General features: G+C 36.7%; 1 pseudogene; it reads left to right on the top strand.

The window, feature by feature from the left end:
- LOC116637715 overlaps positions 1 to 20560 on the top strand; it is a 28316-nt pseudogene extending 7756 nt beyond the window's left edge.
- The last annotated feature ends 1048 nt before the right edge of the window (positions 20561 to 21608 follow it).

The raw sequence follows: 21608 nt of genomic DNA, 5'->3' as shown, positions 1-21608 counted from the left end.
TAATTGGGCTAAGATTGTACACTAAATTAATGATAATATTGGTAAGCTTTCACTTATTTAATTTCTCAACCATTAATGACATACTTTGAAAATAGTTATCTGTCATTTCTCTGATAGGTAGTGGGGAAAAATTGTGAAAAATAAAAAAAAGATATCATTATTCAGCTTTGTACAGTTCTGCTTTTGAAGAAATCAGATTTCAGGAGAGGAGAGAAACACTGACAAACACTAAGATTATCTCAGTAAAATTCTTGTTAACATACATGGAATCTCCTCTTAACAGTCTTCTGTGAGTATTGTAATACTTCAAAAAAAAAAAAAAAGAGCTCTGCATTCTTATGTGGTAAGATAATACACAATAAATTGGAAATTTTAATTATGACCCAAATAACCTAATTTAAAAATGACATTGTAAAGCAACTATTTTCATTGTGAAGACTTTATATTCTATTGCCTGAAATTTATTTATTTTTTTCCTGGATTGTTCAGTTGCAACAATGTCTTCTTATATCTCTGTGCCTTTGTAAGACTGTCTCTTTATCCTAAACATGTCACAGTAGTGTCATCTTTTTGAAGTCTCTTCTGAGCCCCACAACAATGTAGGTCCCTCTTTCCCCTGAGACCCCACTGCATTATGCAAAAGCATATCTACTGTAGCTCTTGCCCCAATTTTTCAAATATATGTTTATATATCAGTCATCTCTTAGACAGTGACCTGCTTGAAGGGAAGGGAGCATAACTTATCGTCACAGTGCCAGGGGCTGCCATATGATATGCACTCTAAATATGAAGAAGGAATGATTGAATCAATCCTTGCTGATTCCACTGTATCTTACTGCCCTACTCCATTTACTTGCTGAATGAGTCTGTAGCTAAATAAATGATAAAGTAATGAATGAAGACATCCAACTGATTAATAACTGTATTGTGATAAACTTCATCCACCTTCAGGCAGCTCTTTTTAGAAAAGTACTTCAGGAGACTGGTTGGCTTTCAGCACCTATGAGTCATTAAGCCAAGTGCAAACTCAGCTAATGACCTGGGCCAAACAATGAGCTTCTTGGTCTCTATAGTTTACTCACAATGAATAAAGATATAGCTACTGGCTACAACATTTTGTCCATATTGTTGTGCATAAATATGTCCATTTATGTTTCCTTATTTTCAAAAATGTATTGGTTGTAATCTTGAGTATCTACTTTTAATCAAGTTACTAGCACAAAATTTAAAAGCATTTTCTTTGCCCAGATCTCTCTACTATCCCCAGACATAGGCAGATCCACAACAATCTGAAATACTTAAAATTATTCTATGGTTTAATGCTGGCAGAACAATTTGGGTCCTTAGAGTGGATTAATCCCAAGTTCTGCCAGATTGGTGTATCTTCACTCACATTCTCTTCTCCATGAATCTTTACTACTTTTCATCATCTTTTGGGTTTTCTGTCACTCCCATTCCTGATACATATACACACACACATATGGATATGTATACATATTTATATTTCTTTTAGGACAACATTATACACATGGTGATAAATATTTAATAAATATTTAATATGTATTTAAAAAGTATATAGAGGAAGAAAAGGTGATCATCAAAAGTCATATGACTCCAAATAGATAATATTTTTTATTTACCTTATGTTTCCTTCACATAGGACGCTTTAAGACTCCATTAAAGAAGAGATGGAGTTTAAAGAAAATGTATATACATTGTGATAATATTATATCTCAATAAATTGAAAATTTAAATATTTAGGTGTAAAAATTTAGAAATATATCTTCATCCTATTAAAAGGCATCCTCACTGATACAACATTTAGTGATAAATCATGCCATTAATAAAGTTAAAATAGGCTGACAGGCACCACAGTGAGAAGTTTTCCCAGATAATTAATTAACTCAGCCACCATTATGCAATGCCAAACACAGGGATCAGTATTCTGAGAGATTAAGAAAAGTATCTTTGATAATATGTGAATAACTTCCTATAATTCAGTCTCCCATTTAACTCAGTGGGACCTAACACACACACACACACACACACACACACACACACAATTAGAACTAATAAACTTAGCAAAGTTTAATAAAATTCAGTAAAGTTGCATGATACCAATAAACATAGAAAAAAGTTACATTTGTATACATTAATGACAAACTACCTGAGGAGAAAATTAAGAAAATAACCCCATTTAACAGAATTAAAAGAATGAAATATCTAATAAACTAAAAAATGTATAGTAATCAAAATATGCCACTGACATAAAACAGACATATAGAACAATGAAATAGAACCAGAGTCCAGAAATTGAGCCATGGTATGTGATAACTGATCTTTCACAAGGGTGACAAAAATATACAATGGGGAAATGAGAGTATCTTCAATAAATGATGTTGTGAAACTAGATATCCATAAGAAAAAGAGAAACATTAGACTCATATCACACCACACACAAAAACAAATTAAGAATGGATTAAAGACTTCAAAATTATATCTGAAACCATAAAACTCCAAGAAGAAAACATAGAAAAAAAAGCTTGACATCATCTTTGGCATTATTTTATAAATATGAAAGCACAGGCAACAAAAGCAAAAAAAACAGACAGGCTTACATCAAACTATAAAGCACCGCAAAAGTAAACAACAACCTATGTAATGGGAGAAAATACATGCAAACCATATATCTGATAAAGATTTCATTTCCAAAACATACAAGAAAATCCTATGACTTAATGCAGAAAATGTAAATAAATAAATAAACAAACAAATAAATAACCTCATCTTGAATCACAATGAGATAGAACCACACACCAGTTAGGATGTGTATTATCCACACACACACACACAAAAGATAATAAGCATTGGCAATAATGTAGAAAAAAAGGGAACCCTTGTACACAGTTGCTGACAATGTGGAAATGTAAATTGGTGCAGCCACTGTGGAAACAGTATGGAGATTCCTCAAAAAATTAAAAATAGAACTACCATATGATCCAACAATGCCCTTATATACTGTATCCAAAGGAATTGAAATCAGCATCTCAAAGAGATATCTGCATTCACATATTCACTGCAGCAGTAAACACAATAGCCACAATATAAAAGAAACTGAAATTCCCAACAATGGAGGAATAAAGTGGTGTGTGTTTGTGTGTGTGTGTGTGTGTGTGTGTGTGTGCGTGTGTGTATATAATGGAATATTATTCAGCTTTAAAAAAGCGGTGGGGAAGGGGGGTATTCTGCTATTTGGAACAAAATGGATGAACTTGGAGGACATTATACTAAAGGAAATAAGCCAGACACAGGAAGACAAATACCACATGATACCACTTATAGGAGAAATTTAAAATTCTCAAACTCAGAAAAGCAGAGAGTTGAAGGGTAGTTGCCAGGGAACACTGGGAAACACTAACCAAAGGATACAAAGTTTCAGTTGTGCAAGATGAATACATCCTGGAGATCTCCTCCTATACACCACAGTGTCTCTAGTTAACAATACTGTATTGTAAACTTAAAAAATTTGCTACAATAAAAAAATTTGCTAAGATAATAGATATTAGATTTTATTCTTTATCACAAAATAATAAATAATTAAATAGGGCAGGAGGAAGATTTTGGTAGTAATGAATATGTTTATGGCACAGACTATGGTGCCATAGTCTTCATGGCTTACACTTGTCTCCAAACTCAACAACTTATATAATTAAAAATGTACAGTTTGTACAATTATACAATTATATGTCAATCATACTTGAATAAAATGATTTTAAAAAACATGAATTAAAAAATAAGTAATTAAATGTCATGGGAAGGATAAATGGATAGAATACAACAAGGGATGCCACTTTATAGAGTGGTGAGGAAAAGCCTCTCTGAAGGGCTGATTTTGAGCAGAGACCTCAATGAAGTGAAGAAGCAAGTCATGTGTAGATCTGAAGGAAGAACATCGCAGGCAAACTGAAAGGCCCTGACATGAAGACACACTTGCTCAGATACTGCAAAAAAAGGTCAGTTGTGAAAAGGTCAGCATAATTGAAGGGGAGAGTGGTAAGAGTTAAGTTTGAAGAGACAGGACTAGTCAAGGGTCACATAAGGTGAGCTGTGCAAGTCATTGTGTGAACCTAGAATTTTACTCATGGCAGTATTCAGCCATATAACATTCTCATCTCACCTCTCTCCTAAATTGTTTCCAAGGTTTATCTATGTTGATACACATCTTACAAATGTACCACAATTTTCTACACCAGCCTCTCTTTGATAAACATTAATGTTCCCTATACTGTCTGCATTGTTGGGTGGTTGTTATTCATTCATAAAGTGTCTGCCTTAAATTAAGAATACAATACTGGTTTATATGTTATGATTGATAGTGTGACATAATTTCTATGACTTAATTTTGTGGGTTTTAATTTGCCATGCTTTTTCTTTGCTTTTATGTGTCTCTTTTTACTGCCCACTGTTGGATAGATTGCATTTTCTTAATTTTCATGTTGGCTTTCTCTGGTTTGAAATTAAAATAGTATCATTTTAGGTTTACCTTTAAATGCTTAACATCCATACTTATCTCTTAAAAGGCAGAAGTGATTCTGGAATTAAAATAAAAACTTAAAAAGAAGTGATTCACTATTTTGGTCAACTTCCCAAACAATGCAATTCCATACACTTCTCATCCTCTATACTTTTTTTTTTTTAATTATACTTGAACTAAAAAAAATTTTTAATTAAAAATACATACATTTCCATAAAAAAATAATAAAATAAAATCTCATTTTTTTGACCAAGCTCCCCTCCTGCGTGACTTCAGGAGACCCAGTTCCCTCCCAGGGTTTTCCGGAGGACATGGACCTGGAACCCCCGCTGATCTGCTTGCTTCTGACAGACTCCCCCCAGCGGTCCCTGGGCCTCTTGTCTCTGTAGCGGCCGCTCTCTTGGGTACTACACTCTTGTGCTATGGCTCCTTCATCCCCCTTCTCAAGACAAGGCTTGAGAATAACAAAAGGTGATTGTGAGCATTAGGCAGACGCTGGGGAGCAGTTTATCTCTACTCCAGGTGTCTCAGGGGACTCCCTTCTGTCCTGGTCTCCCCTCAGCCTCTGGCCTTCTGCCAGAGAGGAGGGCTTCTTTGTTTTACTCAGTTGGCATCCCTGACTGACAGGTTTTCCACTCCCTATCTCCCACTCCCAGCCAGAGAAACCAGATCACTTTACCATCATAATACTCTCTGAAGAGCTAATTCAGTGTTTCCTGAAGTTGGCCTTTTTTTTTTTTCATGTTATGTTAGTCACTATACAATACATCATTGGTTTTTGATGTGGTGATCCACGATCCATTGTTTTCGTATAACACCCAGTGCTCCATGCAGTATGTGCCCTCCTTAATAGCCATCACCGGGCTAACCCATCCCCCCTCCCCCCTCCCCTCTAAAACCCTGTTTGTTTCTCAGGTCCATAGTCTCTCCTGGTTCATCTCTCCCTCCAATTCCCCCCCTTCATTTTTCCTTTCCTTCTCCTAATGTCCTCCATGCTATTCCTTATGTTCCACAAATAAGTGAAACCATATGATAATTGACTTTCTCTGCTTGACTTATTTCACTTAGCATAATCTCCTCCAGTCCCATCCATGTTGATGTAAAAGTTGAGTATTCATCCTTTCTGATGGCTGAGTAATATTCCATTGTATATATGGACCACATCTTCTTTATGCATTCATCTGTTGAAGGGCATCTCGGCTCTTTCCACAGTTTGGCTATTGCGGACATTGCTGCTATGAACATTGGGGTGCATATGGCCCTTCTTTTCACTACATCTGTGTCTTTGGGGTAAATACCCAGGAGTGCAATTGCTGGGTCATAGGGTAGCTCTATTTTTAAATTTTTGAGGAACCTCCACACTGTTTTCCAAAGTGGCTGTACCAACTTGCATTCTCACCAACAGTGTAAGAGGGTTCTCCTTTATCCACAACCTCTCCAACATTTGTTGTTTCTTGCCCTGTCCATTTTTGCCATTCTAACTGGTGTAAGGTGGTATCTCAATGTGGTTTTGATTTGGATTTCCCTGATGGCTAATGATGATGAACATTTTTTCATGTGTCTGTTAGCCATTTGTATGTCTTCTTCAGAGAAGTGTCTTTTCATATCTTCTGCCCATTTTTTGACTTGATTATTTGTTTTTTGGGTGTTGAGTTTGAGAAGTTCTTTATAAATCTTGGATACCAGCCCTTTATCTGTAGTGTCATTTGCAAATATCTTCTCCTGTTCTGTGGGTTGCCTCTTTGTTTTGTTGACTGTTTCCTTTGCTGTGCAGAAGCTTTTTATCTTGATGAAGTCCCAAAAGTTCATTTTTGCTTTTGTTTCATTAGCTTTTGGAGATGTATCTTGAAAGAAGTTGCTGTGGCCGATGTCAAAGAGGTTACTGCCTCTGTTCTCCTCTAGGATTTTGATGGATTCCTGTCTCACATTGAGGTCTTTCATCCACTTTGAGTTTATCTTTGTGAATGGTGTTAGAGAATGGTCGAGTTTCATTCTTCTGCATGTGGCTGTCCAATTTTCCCAGCACCATTTATTGAAGAGACTGTCTTTTTTCCATTGCATGTTTTTTCCTGCTTTGTCAAAGATTATTTGACCATAGATTTGAGGGTCCATATCTGGGCTCTCTATTCTGTTCCATTGGTCTATATGTCTGTTTTTGTGCCAGTACCATGCTGTCTTGGTGATCACAGCTTTGTAATATAGCTTGAAATCAGGCAACGTGATGCCCCCAGCTTTGTTTTTCTTTTTCAACATTTCCTTGGCGATTTGGGGTCTTTTCTGATTCCATACAAATTTTAGGATTGTTTGTTCCAGCACTTTGAAAAATGTCATTGGAATTTTGATTGGGATGGCACTGAAGGTATAGATTGCTCTGGGTAGCATAGACATTTTAACAATGTTTATTCTTCCGATCCATGAGCATGGAATATTTTTCCATCTTTTTGTGTCTTCTTCAATTTCTTTCATGAGTGTTTTGTAGTTCCTAGAGTATAGATCCTTTACCTCTTTGGTTAGGTTTATTCCGAGGTATCTTATGGTTTTTGGTGCTATTGTAAATGGAATCATTTCTCTAATTTCTCTTTCTACAGTTGCGTTGTTAGTGTATAAGAAAGCAACTGATTTCTGTGCACTGATTTTGTATCCTGCCACATTACTGAATTGCTGGATGAGTTCTAGTAATTTGGGGGTGGAGTCTTTTGGGTTTTCCACATAAAGTATCATGTTGTCTGCGAAAAGAGAGAGTTTGACTTCTTCTTTGCCAATTTGAATACCTTTTATCTCTTTTTGTTGTCTGATTGCTGTTGCTAGGACTTCTAGTACTATGTTGAACAATAGTGGCGAAAGTGGGCATCCTTGATGTGTTCCTGATCTTAAAGGAAAGGCTCTCAGCTTTTCCCCATTGAGGATGATATTCGCTGTGGGTTTTTCATAGATGGATTTTATGAACTTGAGGAATGTTCCCTCTATCCCTATAATCTGGAGAGTTTTAATCAGGAAAGGATGTTGTATTTTGTCAAATGCTTTTTCTGCATCAATTAAGAGGACCATATGGTTCTTCTCCCTCCTCTTATTAATGTGTTCTATCACATTGATTGATTTGCGAATGTTGAACCACCCTTGCATCACTGGGATAAATCCCACTTGGTTGTGGTGGATGATCCTTTTAATGTATTGTTGGATCCTATTAGCTAGGATTTTGTTGAGGATTTTGGAATCCATATTCATTAGGGATATTGGTCTGAAATTCTCCTTTTTGATGGGGTCTTTGCCTGGTTTGGGGATTAAGGTAGTGCTGGCCTCATAGAATGAGTTTGGAAGTTTTCCTTCTGTTTCTATTTTTTGAAACAGCTTCACTAGAATAGGTAGTATTTCTTCTTTGAATGTTTGGTAGAGTTCCCCAGGGAATCCATCAGGCCCTGGACTCTTGTTTTTTGGGAGGTTTTTGATCACTGCTTCAATCTCGTTACTGGTTATTGGCCTATTCGGGTTGTCAATTTCTTCCTGTTTCAGTCTTGGCAGCTTATAGGTTTCCAGGAAGGCCTCCATTTCATCCAGATTGCTCAGTTTATTGGCATATAGTTGTTGATAATAATTTCTAATAATTGTTTCTATTTCCTTGGTGTTAGTCGTGATCTCTCCCCTTTCATTTATAATTTTATTAATTTGGGTCCTTTCTCTTTTCTTTTGGATAAATCTGGCCAGTGGTTTATCGATCTTATTAATTCTTTCAAAGAACCAACTTCTAGTTTCGTTGATCTGCTCTACTGTGTTTCTGGTTTCTAATTCATTGATTTCTGCTCTAATTTTAATTATTTCTCTTCTAGTGCGTGGCTTAGGCATCGTTTGTTGCTTTTTCTCTAATTCTTTAAGGTGTAGAGTTAGTTGGTGAATTCAGGATTTTTCTATTTTTTTGAGTGAGGCTTGGATGGCTATGTATTTCCCCCTTAGGACTGCCTTTGCAGTATCCCATAGGTTTTGGACCAATGTGTTTTCATTCTCATTGATTTCCATGAATTGTTTAAGTTCTTCTTTGATTTCCTGTTTGACCCAAACATTCTTGAGCAGAGTGGTCTTTAGCTTCCAAGTGTTTGAATTTCTGCCAAATTTTTTCTTGTGATTGAGTTCCAGTTTTAGATCATTGTGGTCTAAGAATATGCATGGAATAATCTCAATCTTTTGGTATCAGTTGAGACCTGATTTGTGACCCAGTATATGGTCTATTCTGGAGAAAGTTCCATGTGCACTCGAGAAGAATGAGTATTCTGTTGTTTTAGGATGGAATGTTCTGTAAATATCTATGAGGTCCATCTGATCCAATGTATCATTCAAAGCTCTTGTTTCCTTGTTGATTTTCTGCTTAGATGATCTGTCCATTGCTGAGAGTGGAGTATTGAGGTCTCCTACAATTAACGTATTGTTATCAATATGACTCTTTATTTTGGTTAACAGTTGGCTTATGTAGATGGCTGCTCCCATGCTGGGTGCATAGATATTTACAATTGTTAGATCTTCTTGTTGGATAGACCCTTTAAGAATGATATAGTGTCCTTCTGTGTCTCTTATTACAGACTTTAGTTTAAAATCTAATTTGTCTGATATAAGAATTGCTACCCCAGCCTTCTTTTGAGGTCCGCTGGCATGGAAGATGGATCTCCATCCCTTCACTTTCAGTCTGGATGTATCTTTAGGTTCAAAATGAGTCTCTTGTAGGCAGCATATGGATGGGTCCTGTCTTTTTATCCAATCTGCAACCCTGTGCCGTTTTATGGGAGCGTTTAGGCCATTCACATTAAGAGTGATTATTGAAAGATATGAATTAATTGTCATCATGTTGCCTGTGAAGATGTTTTTATAGATTGTCCCTATAAATTTCTGTTGTATATCACTCTTGGGGTTTTTCTCCTTTTATAGAACCCCCCTTAATATTTCTTGCAGGGCCAGCTTAGTGGTCACATATTCTTTCAGCTTCTGCTGGTCGTGGAAGCTCTGCATCTCTCCATCCATTCTAAATGAAAGCCTTGCCGGATAAGGTATTCTTGGCTGCATGTTCTTCTCATTTAGTACCCTGAATATGTCTTGCCAGGCCTTTCTGGCTTGCCAGGTCTCTGTGGATAGGTCTGACGTTATTCTGATGTTCCTCCCCCTGTACGTAAGGAATCTCTTCCCCCTAACTGCCCTTAAGATGGTTTCCTTGGTTCTAAGATTTGCGAGTTTTACTATTACATGCCGGGGTGTTGGCCTGTTTTCCTTGATCTTGGGAGGGGTCCTCTCTGCCTCTAGGACACGAATGTTTGTTTCATTCCCCAGATTAGGGAAGTTCTCAGCTATGATTTGCTCAAATACACCTTCTAGCCCTCTCTCTCTCTCCACTCCCTCCGGGATTCCAATTATTCTGACATTGGAACGCTTCATGGTGTCACTTATTTCTCTGATTCTATTTTCATGGATTCTGAGTTGTTTTTCCCTGGCCTCCTCTTTTCCCTTTTTATCTATTATATTGTCTTCCAGGTTGCTTATTCAGTCTTCTGCCTCAGTTACCCTAGCTGTTAGATTATCTAGATTGGATTGGATCTCATTGATAGCATTTTTAAGTTCTGCCAATTCACCTTTTATTTCTGCCCTTAGAGACTCTATGTTGCCATTAATTGATTTCTCCATTCTAGCCATTGTCCTCACAATTGCTAGCCTGAATTCCATCTCCGACATCTTGGTTATATCTGCATCCATTTGTAAATCTGCAGCATAAGTCATAATCTCTGAGTCTTTTCTATTTTGGGGGCTCCTCCTCCTAGTCATTCTGTTGATGGGTGTTTGAGGGAAAGTATAGAGTCCAAATTATTGACCAGAACCCAAGCAAGATGCACCTGTTTTCTTGGGACCTTAGGGTTGCTGGTCTCTTGTTTTCCCAGCCTGTCTTCTGTGGGAGGGGCCTGCCGCACTGTTACTCAGGCAACCCTGTTTGGGTGGAGTTGCCCTGCCCCCCTGTGGTGGGGGATGGGCTCAGTGGGAATCAGTCTTTGGGGCTTTTGTTCTCTGGCGCCTTTCCCTGGCGGCTTTCTGCGTCTCTTCCGCGAGTCAGAGCAGAAGAGACTGTTTCCAACCCTCTGCCTCAGAGCAGAGAGATCGCAGTCTGTTCTTCAGTGAGCTCTCCAGGCCACACTGTCTCTGTTTCTGTCTGTGCTGGTATAAACTGCAGCGGCCTGGATTGTGCGCCCCTCCGCAGCGCTCCCAGTCCTGCCTCCAGGTCGGGGCACGTCTCTGCCCTTTGTGCTTCTAAAACCGCCAGCCGCTCCCAGTTTGCGCGCGCGGGACCCCGCCTCTCCGGGTTTCCGCCTTGGGGGCTGCAGTTCGCAGGCGCAAGCCCTCCACTCTGGTTTTCCACCCCGGGGGCTGCCCTAAAGTCCTTTCCCCACCGCTACTGGTCTGCGAGTCTGTGCCCCGTCCGCAGTGCGCGAGGCTGTCGCTCACTGATGGTGTAGAATCCCCACGGCCAGGCACCCTCCTGCTGCCATTTATCCTCTGATATCTGCCCGCGGAATCAGGGCTCCCTGCTTCGTACCTCAAGACCAACCACCTGCGATATTCTGTTTGTAGAGATCCAGATTTTCTTACATCTCAGGCTGGTTTCGTGGGTGCTCAGAGTGGTCTGGTAGATATCCAGCTCAATTCCGGGGACCAGTTGAAATAGGGTCCCCTACTCCTCTGCCATCTTTCCCCCCTCTCCTCATCCTCTATACTTTTGAAATCTAGTATTTAATGATTATCTTTTTAAAAATTTCATCAAAGTTTTCATTGGGGTTATTTTTAATTTCAATAAATACCTATCTAGATATAACAACATTTACCAATTTGTGTACAATTGCTTTGTATCTATTTCATCTGTTTTGTTTTGTTTTTGTAATTACTGAAGCATATTTTTTGGGGAATTTTCAGTAAGTCTCTATGATCAGTAAACTCAGTCTTTCCTGTTTTTAATTGTGTACTTGGAGCTTAGTATAAACCTTCAATCTGAGCATGCATGTTCTTCAGTTCTGCAAAAATTTCATCAAATTATCATAGAATTTTGCATCTTCACCAGTTTCTCAATTCCCTATTTCTGCAACGAATTTTAATAGACAAAGCCTGGAGTTTGCCTTTATTCCTCCAGTTATCAAATTCTCTTTCATATTTTCTATTTATTTTCATCACTGATCAATATTCAATGATTTTATCACATATATACTCCAATTAATTAAGCCCACTAATGATTTACTCAGTTCTATATAATCTAATGTTTAAAATATGTGATTTTTTTAAAGAAAACCTATTTTTAATAGAGTCTCATTCTTATTTAATGGTGTGTTTCCTGTTTCTTTGATCATTTCAAATACACATGACTTAAACCCTCAGAAGTTGAATTCTTAGAGTATCAACCCCCTACTTTTATATCAGCCAGCTCTCACCCACAGCAGTTTGATCCCTGGTAGTAGTTGCGATTTTTTTATGGTAATCTTGGAATGTGTATGGTTCTCTTTGAATCAGAAATGTCCCAGTTTGTAGCATTTGTTCTTGTTAGGGTTACACATTTCTCAGGAATCCGGGCTAATTTTATGTTTCTCAGTGAGGAATTTCCCACATATGTTGTGTAAAATTAGACTCCATATCATTAATTGGCACCTGCTTAGTGATCCAGTTTTGTGTTGCTGACAATGTTTTTCTGGGCTGATGGGCACTTTTTCTAGGCCCCTTTTCACAGAGGAAGCAGTCCTTTAGGATTCTTAGCCCTATGTAGGGAGCTTGGTTTTGGCTTCTACTCAAATAAACTTAGAATCTCACTTCCTGTCCCCATGCTGGCAATAAAATCCTATACCCCAAGCCAATATTGCATGCTAATATTCACATGAACCATTTGGCTTATAGATCCCTCCCAGAAATACCCAGTTACTTGAGTTTTTTCCTTTCTTGCTTACAATGCTTGCTTTGTCTATATTATATGTATTTTCTCGTCGAACTAACTTTATGTAAAATCTCTCTCTAGAACTAAAATGCTGCCGTAGACTGTTATTGTCTCACCAAAATTTATATGTTGAAATCCTAATCCCCAGTGTGATGGCATTAGGAATTGGGGCCTTTGGGAGGTGATTAGGTCTTGAGGATGGAGCCCTCCTGAATGGGATTAGTGTGCTTATAAATGAACCCTGAGAGACCTCCCTTGGTCCTTCCGCTATGTGAGGACACACAAGAAGACAGCTGCCTATGAATCAGGAAGAGGACCCTCACCAGATAATGAATTTGCTGGCCACTCGATCTTGGACGTCCCCATCTCCAGAACTGGGACCAAGAAGTTTCTGTGTTTGTAAGCTCTCCAGCCTACAGTATTTTGTTCTAGTAGCCTGAACCAACTATGATGAATGTCAAAAATCTTTAAGTTATGGAAACCAGTTTAATGCCAATGCAAAAAGCCAGCATTGTGATGGAAAATATTTGGTTCAAAGTTTGTTTCTTTCATCACTAGCTGGATGGTTCTGGCAAAATGGCTTCAATTCTCTGAGTCTCATTTTCTTCCTCTCTTCTTGACCACACCTTCTTTTGTAAATTTCCGTTATTCTCTTTTCTTGGCTTTTCTTTTTTTAACCCAATAAGCCACTGAGAATTGGGTTTGTTCTACCCATCCATATTTCTTTTCTACTCATCATTGCATTAACTCTCTGAAATCTACCTTCTGAGTGTGCCATTGTAATGAAATTATTCAGTTTATTTTTTTTTTTCAAATCCAGCAGCTATAAGTAAAACAGAGCTCTTTCACTAAAAATCTCAAAGTCAGGGAAACCACAATTTTGAGTCTCATTTTCCCATGTGATCCACATTGATATGGCTTCATGGGTCTTCCTTGGCCTCTGTGAGCTGATGGAAACGGCATTTGGGGCAGTGACAGCAAAGTACCTTTATGACTCCTTATGACTTCGGTGGATTTTCCATCAAACATCCTAGCAGAAAGTCTGGGTCAGAACAGCAGAAGAGCAAACAGTACAACGGCATGTCTTAAGGGAGGAACTGTGCTCATGAGATGTCTTACAGTCCCCCAGTCAAAATCGGAGGAAGCATTGAAGATGACAGAGTTATTTCAATAGAAATGGAGACAAAATCTAAAAGGTATCCCTGGCTTAAACTATATGTGGTGTGAAAAACTGAGATAATTTTAAAATTTAAGAAAAAGATTTTATCAATTTCCCTACCTAATTCTTACATGTAAATAATAGAAAAATTCTTCATTCCTTAAATGAAATATTTGAATACTTAATGTTTTCTAAGTGGAGGACTGGTATCACCATATAAATTCTTATTTAGAAGTCCCATACCAGGGGATGTCATAACTCTTAATTTGGCATATAACATCCTAAAATTTTTATATTCTACAAAACTGAAACGATTACCTGCAATGAATTTTCGCATAACACTTAAAAGTCATTTTTTTATTTATAATTACTCTTTGCATACATACAGATAAAAAATGAAAAAAAATTGTTAAATAATACTTCCTAAAAAATGACTAAATAAAAATTGATCTACTTTCGTTCTCTACCTGCTACCACGACCTCATATGAGCCACAAGAAAAAGGAATAATCTATCTTAAAATACAGAAAGACCATGTGGCTCTATTATTTTTACAAATGTTTTCTTTTAAATGGTCTGAAGCAAAAGTCTAAAAAAATAAAGAGCAAATTCCACTATAAAACAAAGAAATAATAACTCTAGTGGGATGTTGATGTTGTTGTCTAGCAGGAGTGGGAGGTATGTAGATGGGAATAATTTGCAAACAGCAGTCCTATCTTACTAAAGGCCAGCAAAGCTGAGAGCCTAAAGGATTTCAAATGTCCTCACAAAGCTTCAAACTAACTTCAGGCTGATCAGCTAAATCCCTCTGTTGATTATTAGATCAAAGTATCAGTAGAGGTTTAAAATGTACCTGTAACTATATGTTAAAGAGATTTATGAGGGTAGGTGTGTTTTAAATGTACACCTAAATACATAGAAATATTTTTTTTTAATCTGTCCTGTTATTAAGTTACAAGAGAAACAAAAGATTTTCTCAGGCAGCCAAATGTCAGTATTGTGCATGTTCATTCCATGTTTATACTCCTTTCAAGGAATTCTGCATGTGGTGTTGCATAAGCCAGACAATGTCATTCGAAGCCTTTTCCGATTTTCTTCTGGGTCTACCATACAGTTTTAATTTTCACAGTTTAATATCTGCACTTGTCGGTAATGTACGTAGCAACATGATCTATGGCACTGCAAAGCAGAAAAAGCCAGGCATGATTACTTTGATTACTGTGAAGATGGATCTTTTGTGTGTGTTTGTCAACCTAAATGGAGACGCACTATGAAAAATTCAAGATGAAAACACTGTCATATTGGATAAATATGAGCTCAGAAGCCTACTCAGTAACATTAAGAATTCCCTGACAGGACTGAGAGCCTCTAATAATCTAGATTGGACCTTTTGAATTAATGCTGTGAACTCTTTTCTCACTACATAATTGCAGTTAGAGAACTTTTCTTGTAATTGACCAAAGTTATCAAGTTTCATACCTACTTTTACTTACCTTGACAGCTCACAATTGTGATACAAGGCGCCTGCCAGAATTCACTACAGCCATTAAGTGGCAAGAGAAAATTACGGAGTTCAGATGAGGCCACCAACTGAAAATGAGCCTCAGTTTTTGGATTAAAATGTATTTCAATTGCATTCTGCCTGGTTCGTTTATGAATTTTATTTTCCATTAATGTGAATTAAGACTAAAATTATAGTTGAAACTTTTTCAATAAATTCATATTGTTTTTCAGAATTCTAATGATATACTTTCCTGTGTTAACTTTAATTTCAAGAAAGGTTCCCTAAGTGCTTAAACTTCTTATAGGTTGCCTAATTTTCTGGTGGAAAAAAAAAAGTCACTGAATTAATATTTGTGTGCTAATGTGAACAGTCAAGTCATAAAGAATGATGTGATTTGCTTACATCAACCAGATATGTTGGTTAAGATGGTCCCACTCCGGTGGTTTAAACTGAAAAAGATTTCAGAGAAATGCCTCAGGTATGATGTGAAGGAAAAAATTGGTATATATGGACTGAGAAATATATGCTGTCTTATAAAAAGTCATACCAACTTTTCAGACACAAAGTAGAAAGCTGATATCCCACCAAAACCAAAAGTCCTACAACCAAAGGTGACTAGTTTCACCTTTTCTTTAACTTTGCAACTGATCTTTCTATGATTATTCTTATCTCAAGGAGTACAAAAGCATAATAGTACCATAAAGGACTAATTTGTTTGCAAAAAGATATTTTATTGATATAATAGAATTACTATGGTAGTAGGGGTTTTATTATCTATATTGATCTTCCTGGTCTCCAGTTAACCAGTTTGGGTCAGTTGTTTAAACTTTCACCTCATATTTAGAGTCTAAATATAATGAGGGCAAGATGGTAGAGATAAGGGTTGCTTAGAACAGTGTTTACACTGTCTAACCTCCACATTTTTCCAGAAATAATAACCCAGAACCTCTTTACTATACTCAATAAAAAGTAAGGCTTATTATAGAAGTTAATTTAATACTGGTCATTTATAAGACACACCCCTGAAGTACTATTCTTTTGCTATTAGAGAAATATTTCAGCCAATCCTGAAACTGCTGTCAAACAAAAATTTTAAGAATCTAAAATTCATCTCCACAGAGTCCCAAATGTGTTAAATTTAAGTACCTACTCAGATTATTTTGATATGAAGCATAAAAGCAACCTATATATTTAAGAAGACATGTTTATAAAAAATGCAAAACAATTAGTAATGTACATTTTAAGATACTGATGCTGATCTTTAGCCATAGAAGAGAGATGAATTCTAAAAGATCAAAAACCTAGAATAACTCTTCCAAAATAAGGTATAGTGAGATATGAAAAAGAGAAAAAATATCCTCCATAATCACATTCTCATAAATTTATTACTTGCAAATTTGTGAAAGAGAAAAGCTACTGTGCAATAAATTTCAGAATATCATCACACTTTGTGTTCTCTATTTATTCAAAAGGAGTTACTCTATTCCCTTCAAAAGGAGGAAAAAAGAACAGTATCCCCCTTGAATGAACAACAAAAGGAAGGTAAGGCATAGAGAATTTGGAGGGTTTTATTCACTAGTGAAAGATTAGTGCCATTATGTATTAGAGGTCTTGAATTTATATTCTTATCTGCATAGAGCAAAGTAATCTGGCAGTGATTCAAGTTATTGTCTCCTTTCAATACAAGGTGTATTAAATAGTATGTAAATAAACATGTCAACTGAAACCTATTTATTGTCACAGGAAAGTCATTTGGTAGACAGCTTGTCAGAGACTGGAAAATTAACATCTTTTTCAGATACTTTTTCTTCCAAACAGGATGGTACGTTTAAGACAAATATATAGCCTGGTGTTATTAAAGGTATAACCATGCTTCCGGCATCTGAAGCCTAACAGAAAGTAGTAAAACAAATTTTAAAATTTGTTATATCCTTAATACAAAGTAAGTTTATGTTTTAACTTTAATTGAATTTTAATCATTTCTCAAGGTAGATCTATACTTGTGTGCTCATTACTCCACAACAGAGAAATTTAGCATTGATCAAACTTATCAAACCACAGAAAGAAAGAAAGCTGGAAAAGCTATTCACATTCACCATTATTTTTCATTAATTTGCTGCCCAGTCCTCCTGCTCTGTTTTAAGAAGGTAATAGAAAGTGAGGATTGGTCTCAGGTGAACTACTGCAAAACATCTCCTAGACCAGAGTTCTTGGGATTGTTTTCCAAGATTTGAGAAAAGAACTACCAAGGTTGATGTATCTAATGCCCTCACTCTACAATTAAGTATACTAAAGCAAATAAAGACAGTAATAATAAATAAAAAGATGAATGAGGGATAATATAGAAACAAACATATGTTTTGGTCATCATAACAGTTTGAAGAATAAGGCTTTAAAATAACCTAAATGTTAAAGCCCCAACGCAAAACAAAAACATATTATTCAGCAATTAGTTGCACAGTGTGCGTGATAGAGTGACAAATGCTTCAAAGTTGTAAAGACCCAATGGTAACTCTAAAGATATTTGTTCTGAGATTTATTATTGTGATGATGATTAGAAGTAGTAGTTGTAGTAGAAGTAGCTATGGATTTGGAATAAGTCATCAACACCAATTTATAGAGTCCAGATTTATATCTACATAACAGAAAAGTTCACTAAGTTTAGCAAGGGTTGAAACTAATTTCCTATCAGAGATCAATCTTTTTTCTTGATTCAAAAGCATCACGTACTAACCCACAAGGTAACTGGATAGCTCAAAAACTTCAATGATTTCCCTTTTTCTAACAAATACAAAGTCCTCAACCTGTGTTGTGTGCTGACCAAAATCACTTTGGCTTTTCACATTTATTAATATTTTTGGGGAGGGGAGAGATAATCAGTCTCTAATAGATAGATATAGTTGAGAAATACAGGTTCCCTCCCCCATCACCATAAGCAAGTGGGATGAAATCACATCTCCAGAGTAATTCTGCCCCTGACTCCCCACACACATGTACCAGCAACCTGGCAACGCATTATCATGTCATCTTTTGTTATCTGACCAATAAGATCTCAGGTCTTTCTTCCCTTTTGGCCCTTCAACTATGACTTTGCGTATGAGACTCACTTGAGGCAAATGGCACAATATTACAGTGGTGAAATTTGGCCACTTTTGTTGTTGGAATCAGGTGACAGAATAGGTTAGAATGAAAACCTAAGCCAGGAAAGGGCTCAAAGGATTATAGGCTACTGAGGTCTCTAAATTCTCATGCCTTGGCTGTGCAAGTGTGGAGGTACTATATATTTTATCAAGCCCATCCATGCATTTCGAATGAGACACACTTTATTAATGAAAATACATTTCTAGCATTCTTTATGCTACTTAAAAAATGAGTAGTGCTGATCAAGATAACAGGTAATAGAACTACTTATAACACTTCTCTTTGGAAGGTGAAATACCTGTTACAGTCTTTTAAATGTCAGATAAGCAACCCTGGGCTATGTATGCCTGTTTATTTGGGGATATTTCAAATATTACCTAATGCCTCTAGGGGGAGATTGAAACTAACCTTTCTATAAAATTTCTATAACACTGTCTATCCTAAAGTTTGTTTGTTTGTTTTTTTCAAATCACAGAAAATATGACATATTCAAGGCTCTCTGTGATGTGGTTCTCTTTACAATCTTCTCTAAAATTTTCCTTGTACGTTCCCATCAAATAACTCACTGGACTTGAACTTATCCTGTACCATTGTCTGCACTACTTTCTCTATCTGGAAAAATTTCTCTCTATTTCTATTCAAAAAATGTAATCCATCTTTAAAAGCTCATTTTAAAAACAAATTCTTATTGCCTTTATTTACTATTCATTTAATAACATTCATAAACACATTTCTACATAGCTCCTTATATAAATATAAGTTTTATATATGTTATATATATTATTTATATATCTATACAAACTATAGAGTTAATAACTATACTTTTAATAACAAATTTCATTAATCTCCTTATTTACTATACATTCATTGAATACGAACTAAATTCTAAGTAATAGACCAAATGATATATTTAGTCCCTGAACTCGGGTACCTTACCAGCAGGCAAGCCAGAGAAAAACGACGTGCTGCATGGTCTAGTGGAGAAATTTATGACAAATTTGCTGCTAATACAGCCTGAGGAAAGGGCCTTCTAAGTCAGCTTGAGAGAATCTTGAAGGCTTTTCCAAAAAATACTACTTGAGGTGAGATTAAAGATAAATAAAAACTGTTTTACTTTAAAAAGGCAAAGGAAGAGAAGTGTTAGAGAACAAAATTTGATTTTACAAGAACATATTGACTATTTTTGTACCTGGTTGTTACCATGTATGTGTGCCATGGTAAGAAATTTGAATCACAATTTATGGACTGTGGCAGCCATTGAGATAGGAAGCATAGGGAATGATTTCAAATTGCCATTTTAGAAAGATAAGATTGCCCCATGGAAGATAGATTGGGGAGGGCAGGATGGAGAGAGTGAATCAGATTTGCTAATGGTTCAAACGAGTAATGAGGAAGGTCTGAAGTAAGCCAGTAGCAGCATGAATAGAGAGGGTGAAAATAGGACTAAAATATGATATTTAATTAAAAGGCATTAACATTGTTCTTTTTCGTGGTGCCACAGAGGCAGAAGACTGCTTCAGGAGGAAGCTGAACATCTCTTTCCCAGCTACTAGCTGCCAGAAACTCATTGAAGTGGACAGTGAACATAAACTTTGTACCTTTTCTGAGAAGCATATGGCCACAGAAGTTGCTGCTGATGCTCTGGGTGAAGAATTGAAGGATTACACAGTCCAAATCAGTGGTGGCAAGGATAAACAGGTGAGAATGATAAACATGGCTTCCCCATGAAGCAGGGTGTCTTAACCCATGGCTGTGTCCGCCTGCTGCTGAGTAAGGACATTCCTGCCACAGACCAAAGAGTGTTGGAGAAAGAAAGAGCAAATCTGTTCAGGGTTGCATTGTGGATGCTAATCTCGGTGTTCTCAACTTGGTCATTGTGAAAAAAGGGGAGAAGGATATTCCTGGACTCACACACTACTGTGCCTCTTGCCTGAGGCCCAAAAGAGCTAGCAGAATACGCACACTTTTCAATCTCTCCAAAGAATATGATGTCCTCCAGTATGTTGTGAGAAAGCCCCTAAACAAAAAAAGTAAGAAGAAACCTAAAACTGAAGTGCCCAAGATTCAGCATCTCGTTACTCCACGTGTCCTCCAACACAAACATCGACATTCTGCTTTGAAGAAACAGTGTACTAAGAAAAATTAGGAAGAGGCTGCAGAATATGCTAAAGTTTTGGCCAGGAGAATGAAGGAGGCCAAAGAAAAACTCCAGAAACAGATTGCCAAGTGACAGAGGCTGTCCTCTCTGAGAGCTTCTGCCTCTAAGTCTGAATCCAGTCAAAAATAAGATTTTCTAAGAGTAACAAATAAATAAGATCAGCCATCTAAATAAATAAATAAATAGTATTAACATTATTGCTTATTGACAGAAAAGTACGAGTGAAGAGAGAGTTGGCAGTTAACTGTTGGGCCCATTGTATCGGTGTGTGTGCCATAAATGAAGAGAAGAAACCCAGAAGGAGAAGCACTCAGTGGAGAGAGAGGAAGTCAGTGGTTTCAGTTTAGAAATGTTGAGTCTGAGGATTACATAGGATGTCTAAAAGGTCCTTTTATATATGATTCTAGAGTACATGAAAAAATACCGGATAGAAATATAAATTTGGGCTCATCATTGTAAACTAGTAGATCAAAGAAAATGGGCATGAACAAGACTGCCTAAGTAAAGCAATAAAATAGAAGGAAAAGAAAGTGTATGCTTCAACCCTTGGAAATAGGATCATGTAAGACACAGATGGAGATAAATTTATTGAGTAGACATAGGAGGAAGCAGTCAGAGAACAAGAATGGAACTCAAAGGAACTGAGAGAATGAGAAGTGAGAGAGAAAAGAATTTCAAGATAAAGAGTGTCAACATTGTCAATTTCTCCAAGAGAGTTAAGTAAAAGAAGAAGAAGAAGAAAAAAATCCATTAGCTATGATTCCTAGAAACTTAGAGGCAACCTTAGTGAAAACAGTGTCAGTGAAGCAATGGGGCAGAATATAGATAAAATAATTTATTCAATGTTGCCCTTATTCTTCCTTTAAATAATAGTATGAAGTCATTTTGTTCTTTTCTAATCCCCCCTACTATTATGCTATAATGACTTATTTTGGTTTCCACTCTAGCAGCTTGGAGTATATCTCATTTAAGAATTCCTGAATTATTTGATCTTGTACATGATATTAAAAATAGTAAACTTGTGCAAAAGCCCAAATAGGAAATTCATCTCTAAAAAGTATTTTCCTGTATATAAAACCCATAAATTCTATTTCCTAGGGAAAAAAATTAATAAAAGTTCCATATCTGGTTATAGTGCTACTTATGTATTTTGAATTTACATAGGGAGAAGAGGAGC

The sequence above is a fragment of the Phoca vitulina genome, unplaced genomic scaffold (assembly GCF_004348235.1).
Source record: "Phoca vitulina isolate PV1807 unplaced genomic scaffold, GSC_HSeal_1.0 scaffold15, whole genome shotgun sequence".
NCBI classification, from domain to species: Eukaryota; Metazoa; Chordata; class Mammalia; order Carnivora; family Phocidae; genus Phoca; species Phoca vitulina.
The sequence above is the reverse complement of the archived record's forward strand: the minus strand, read 5'-3'. Positions and strand labels throughout refer to the sequence as shown.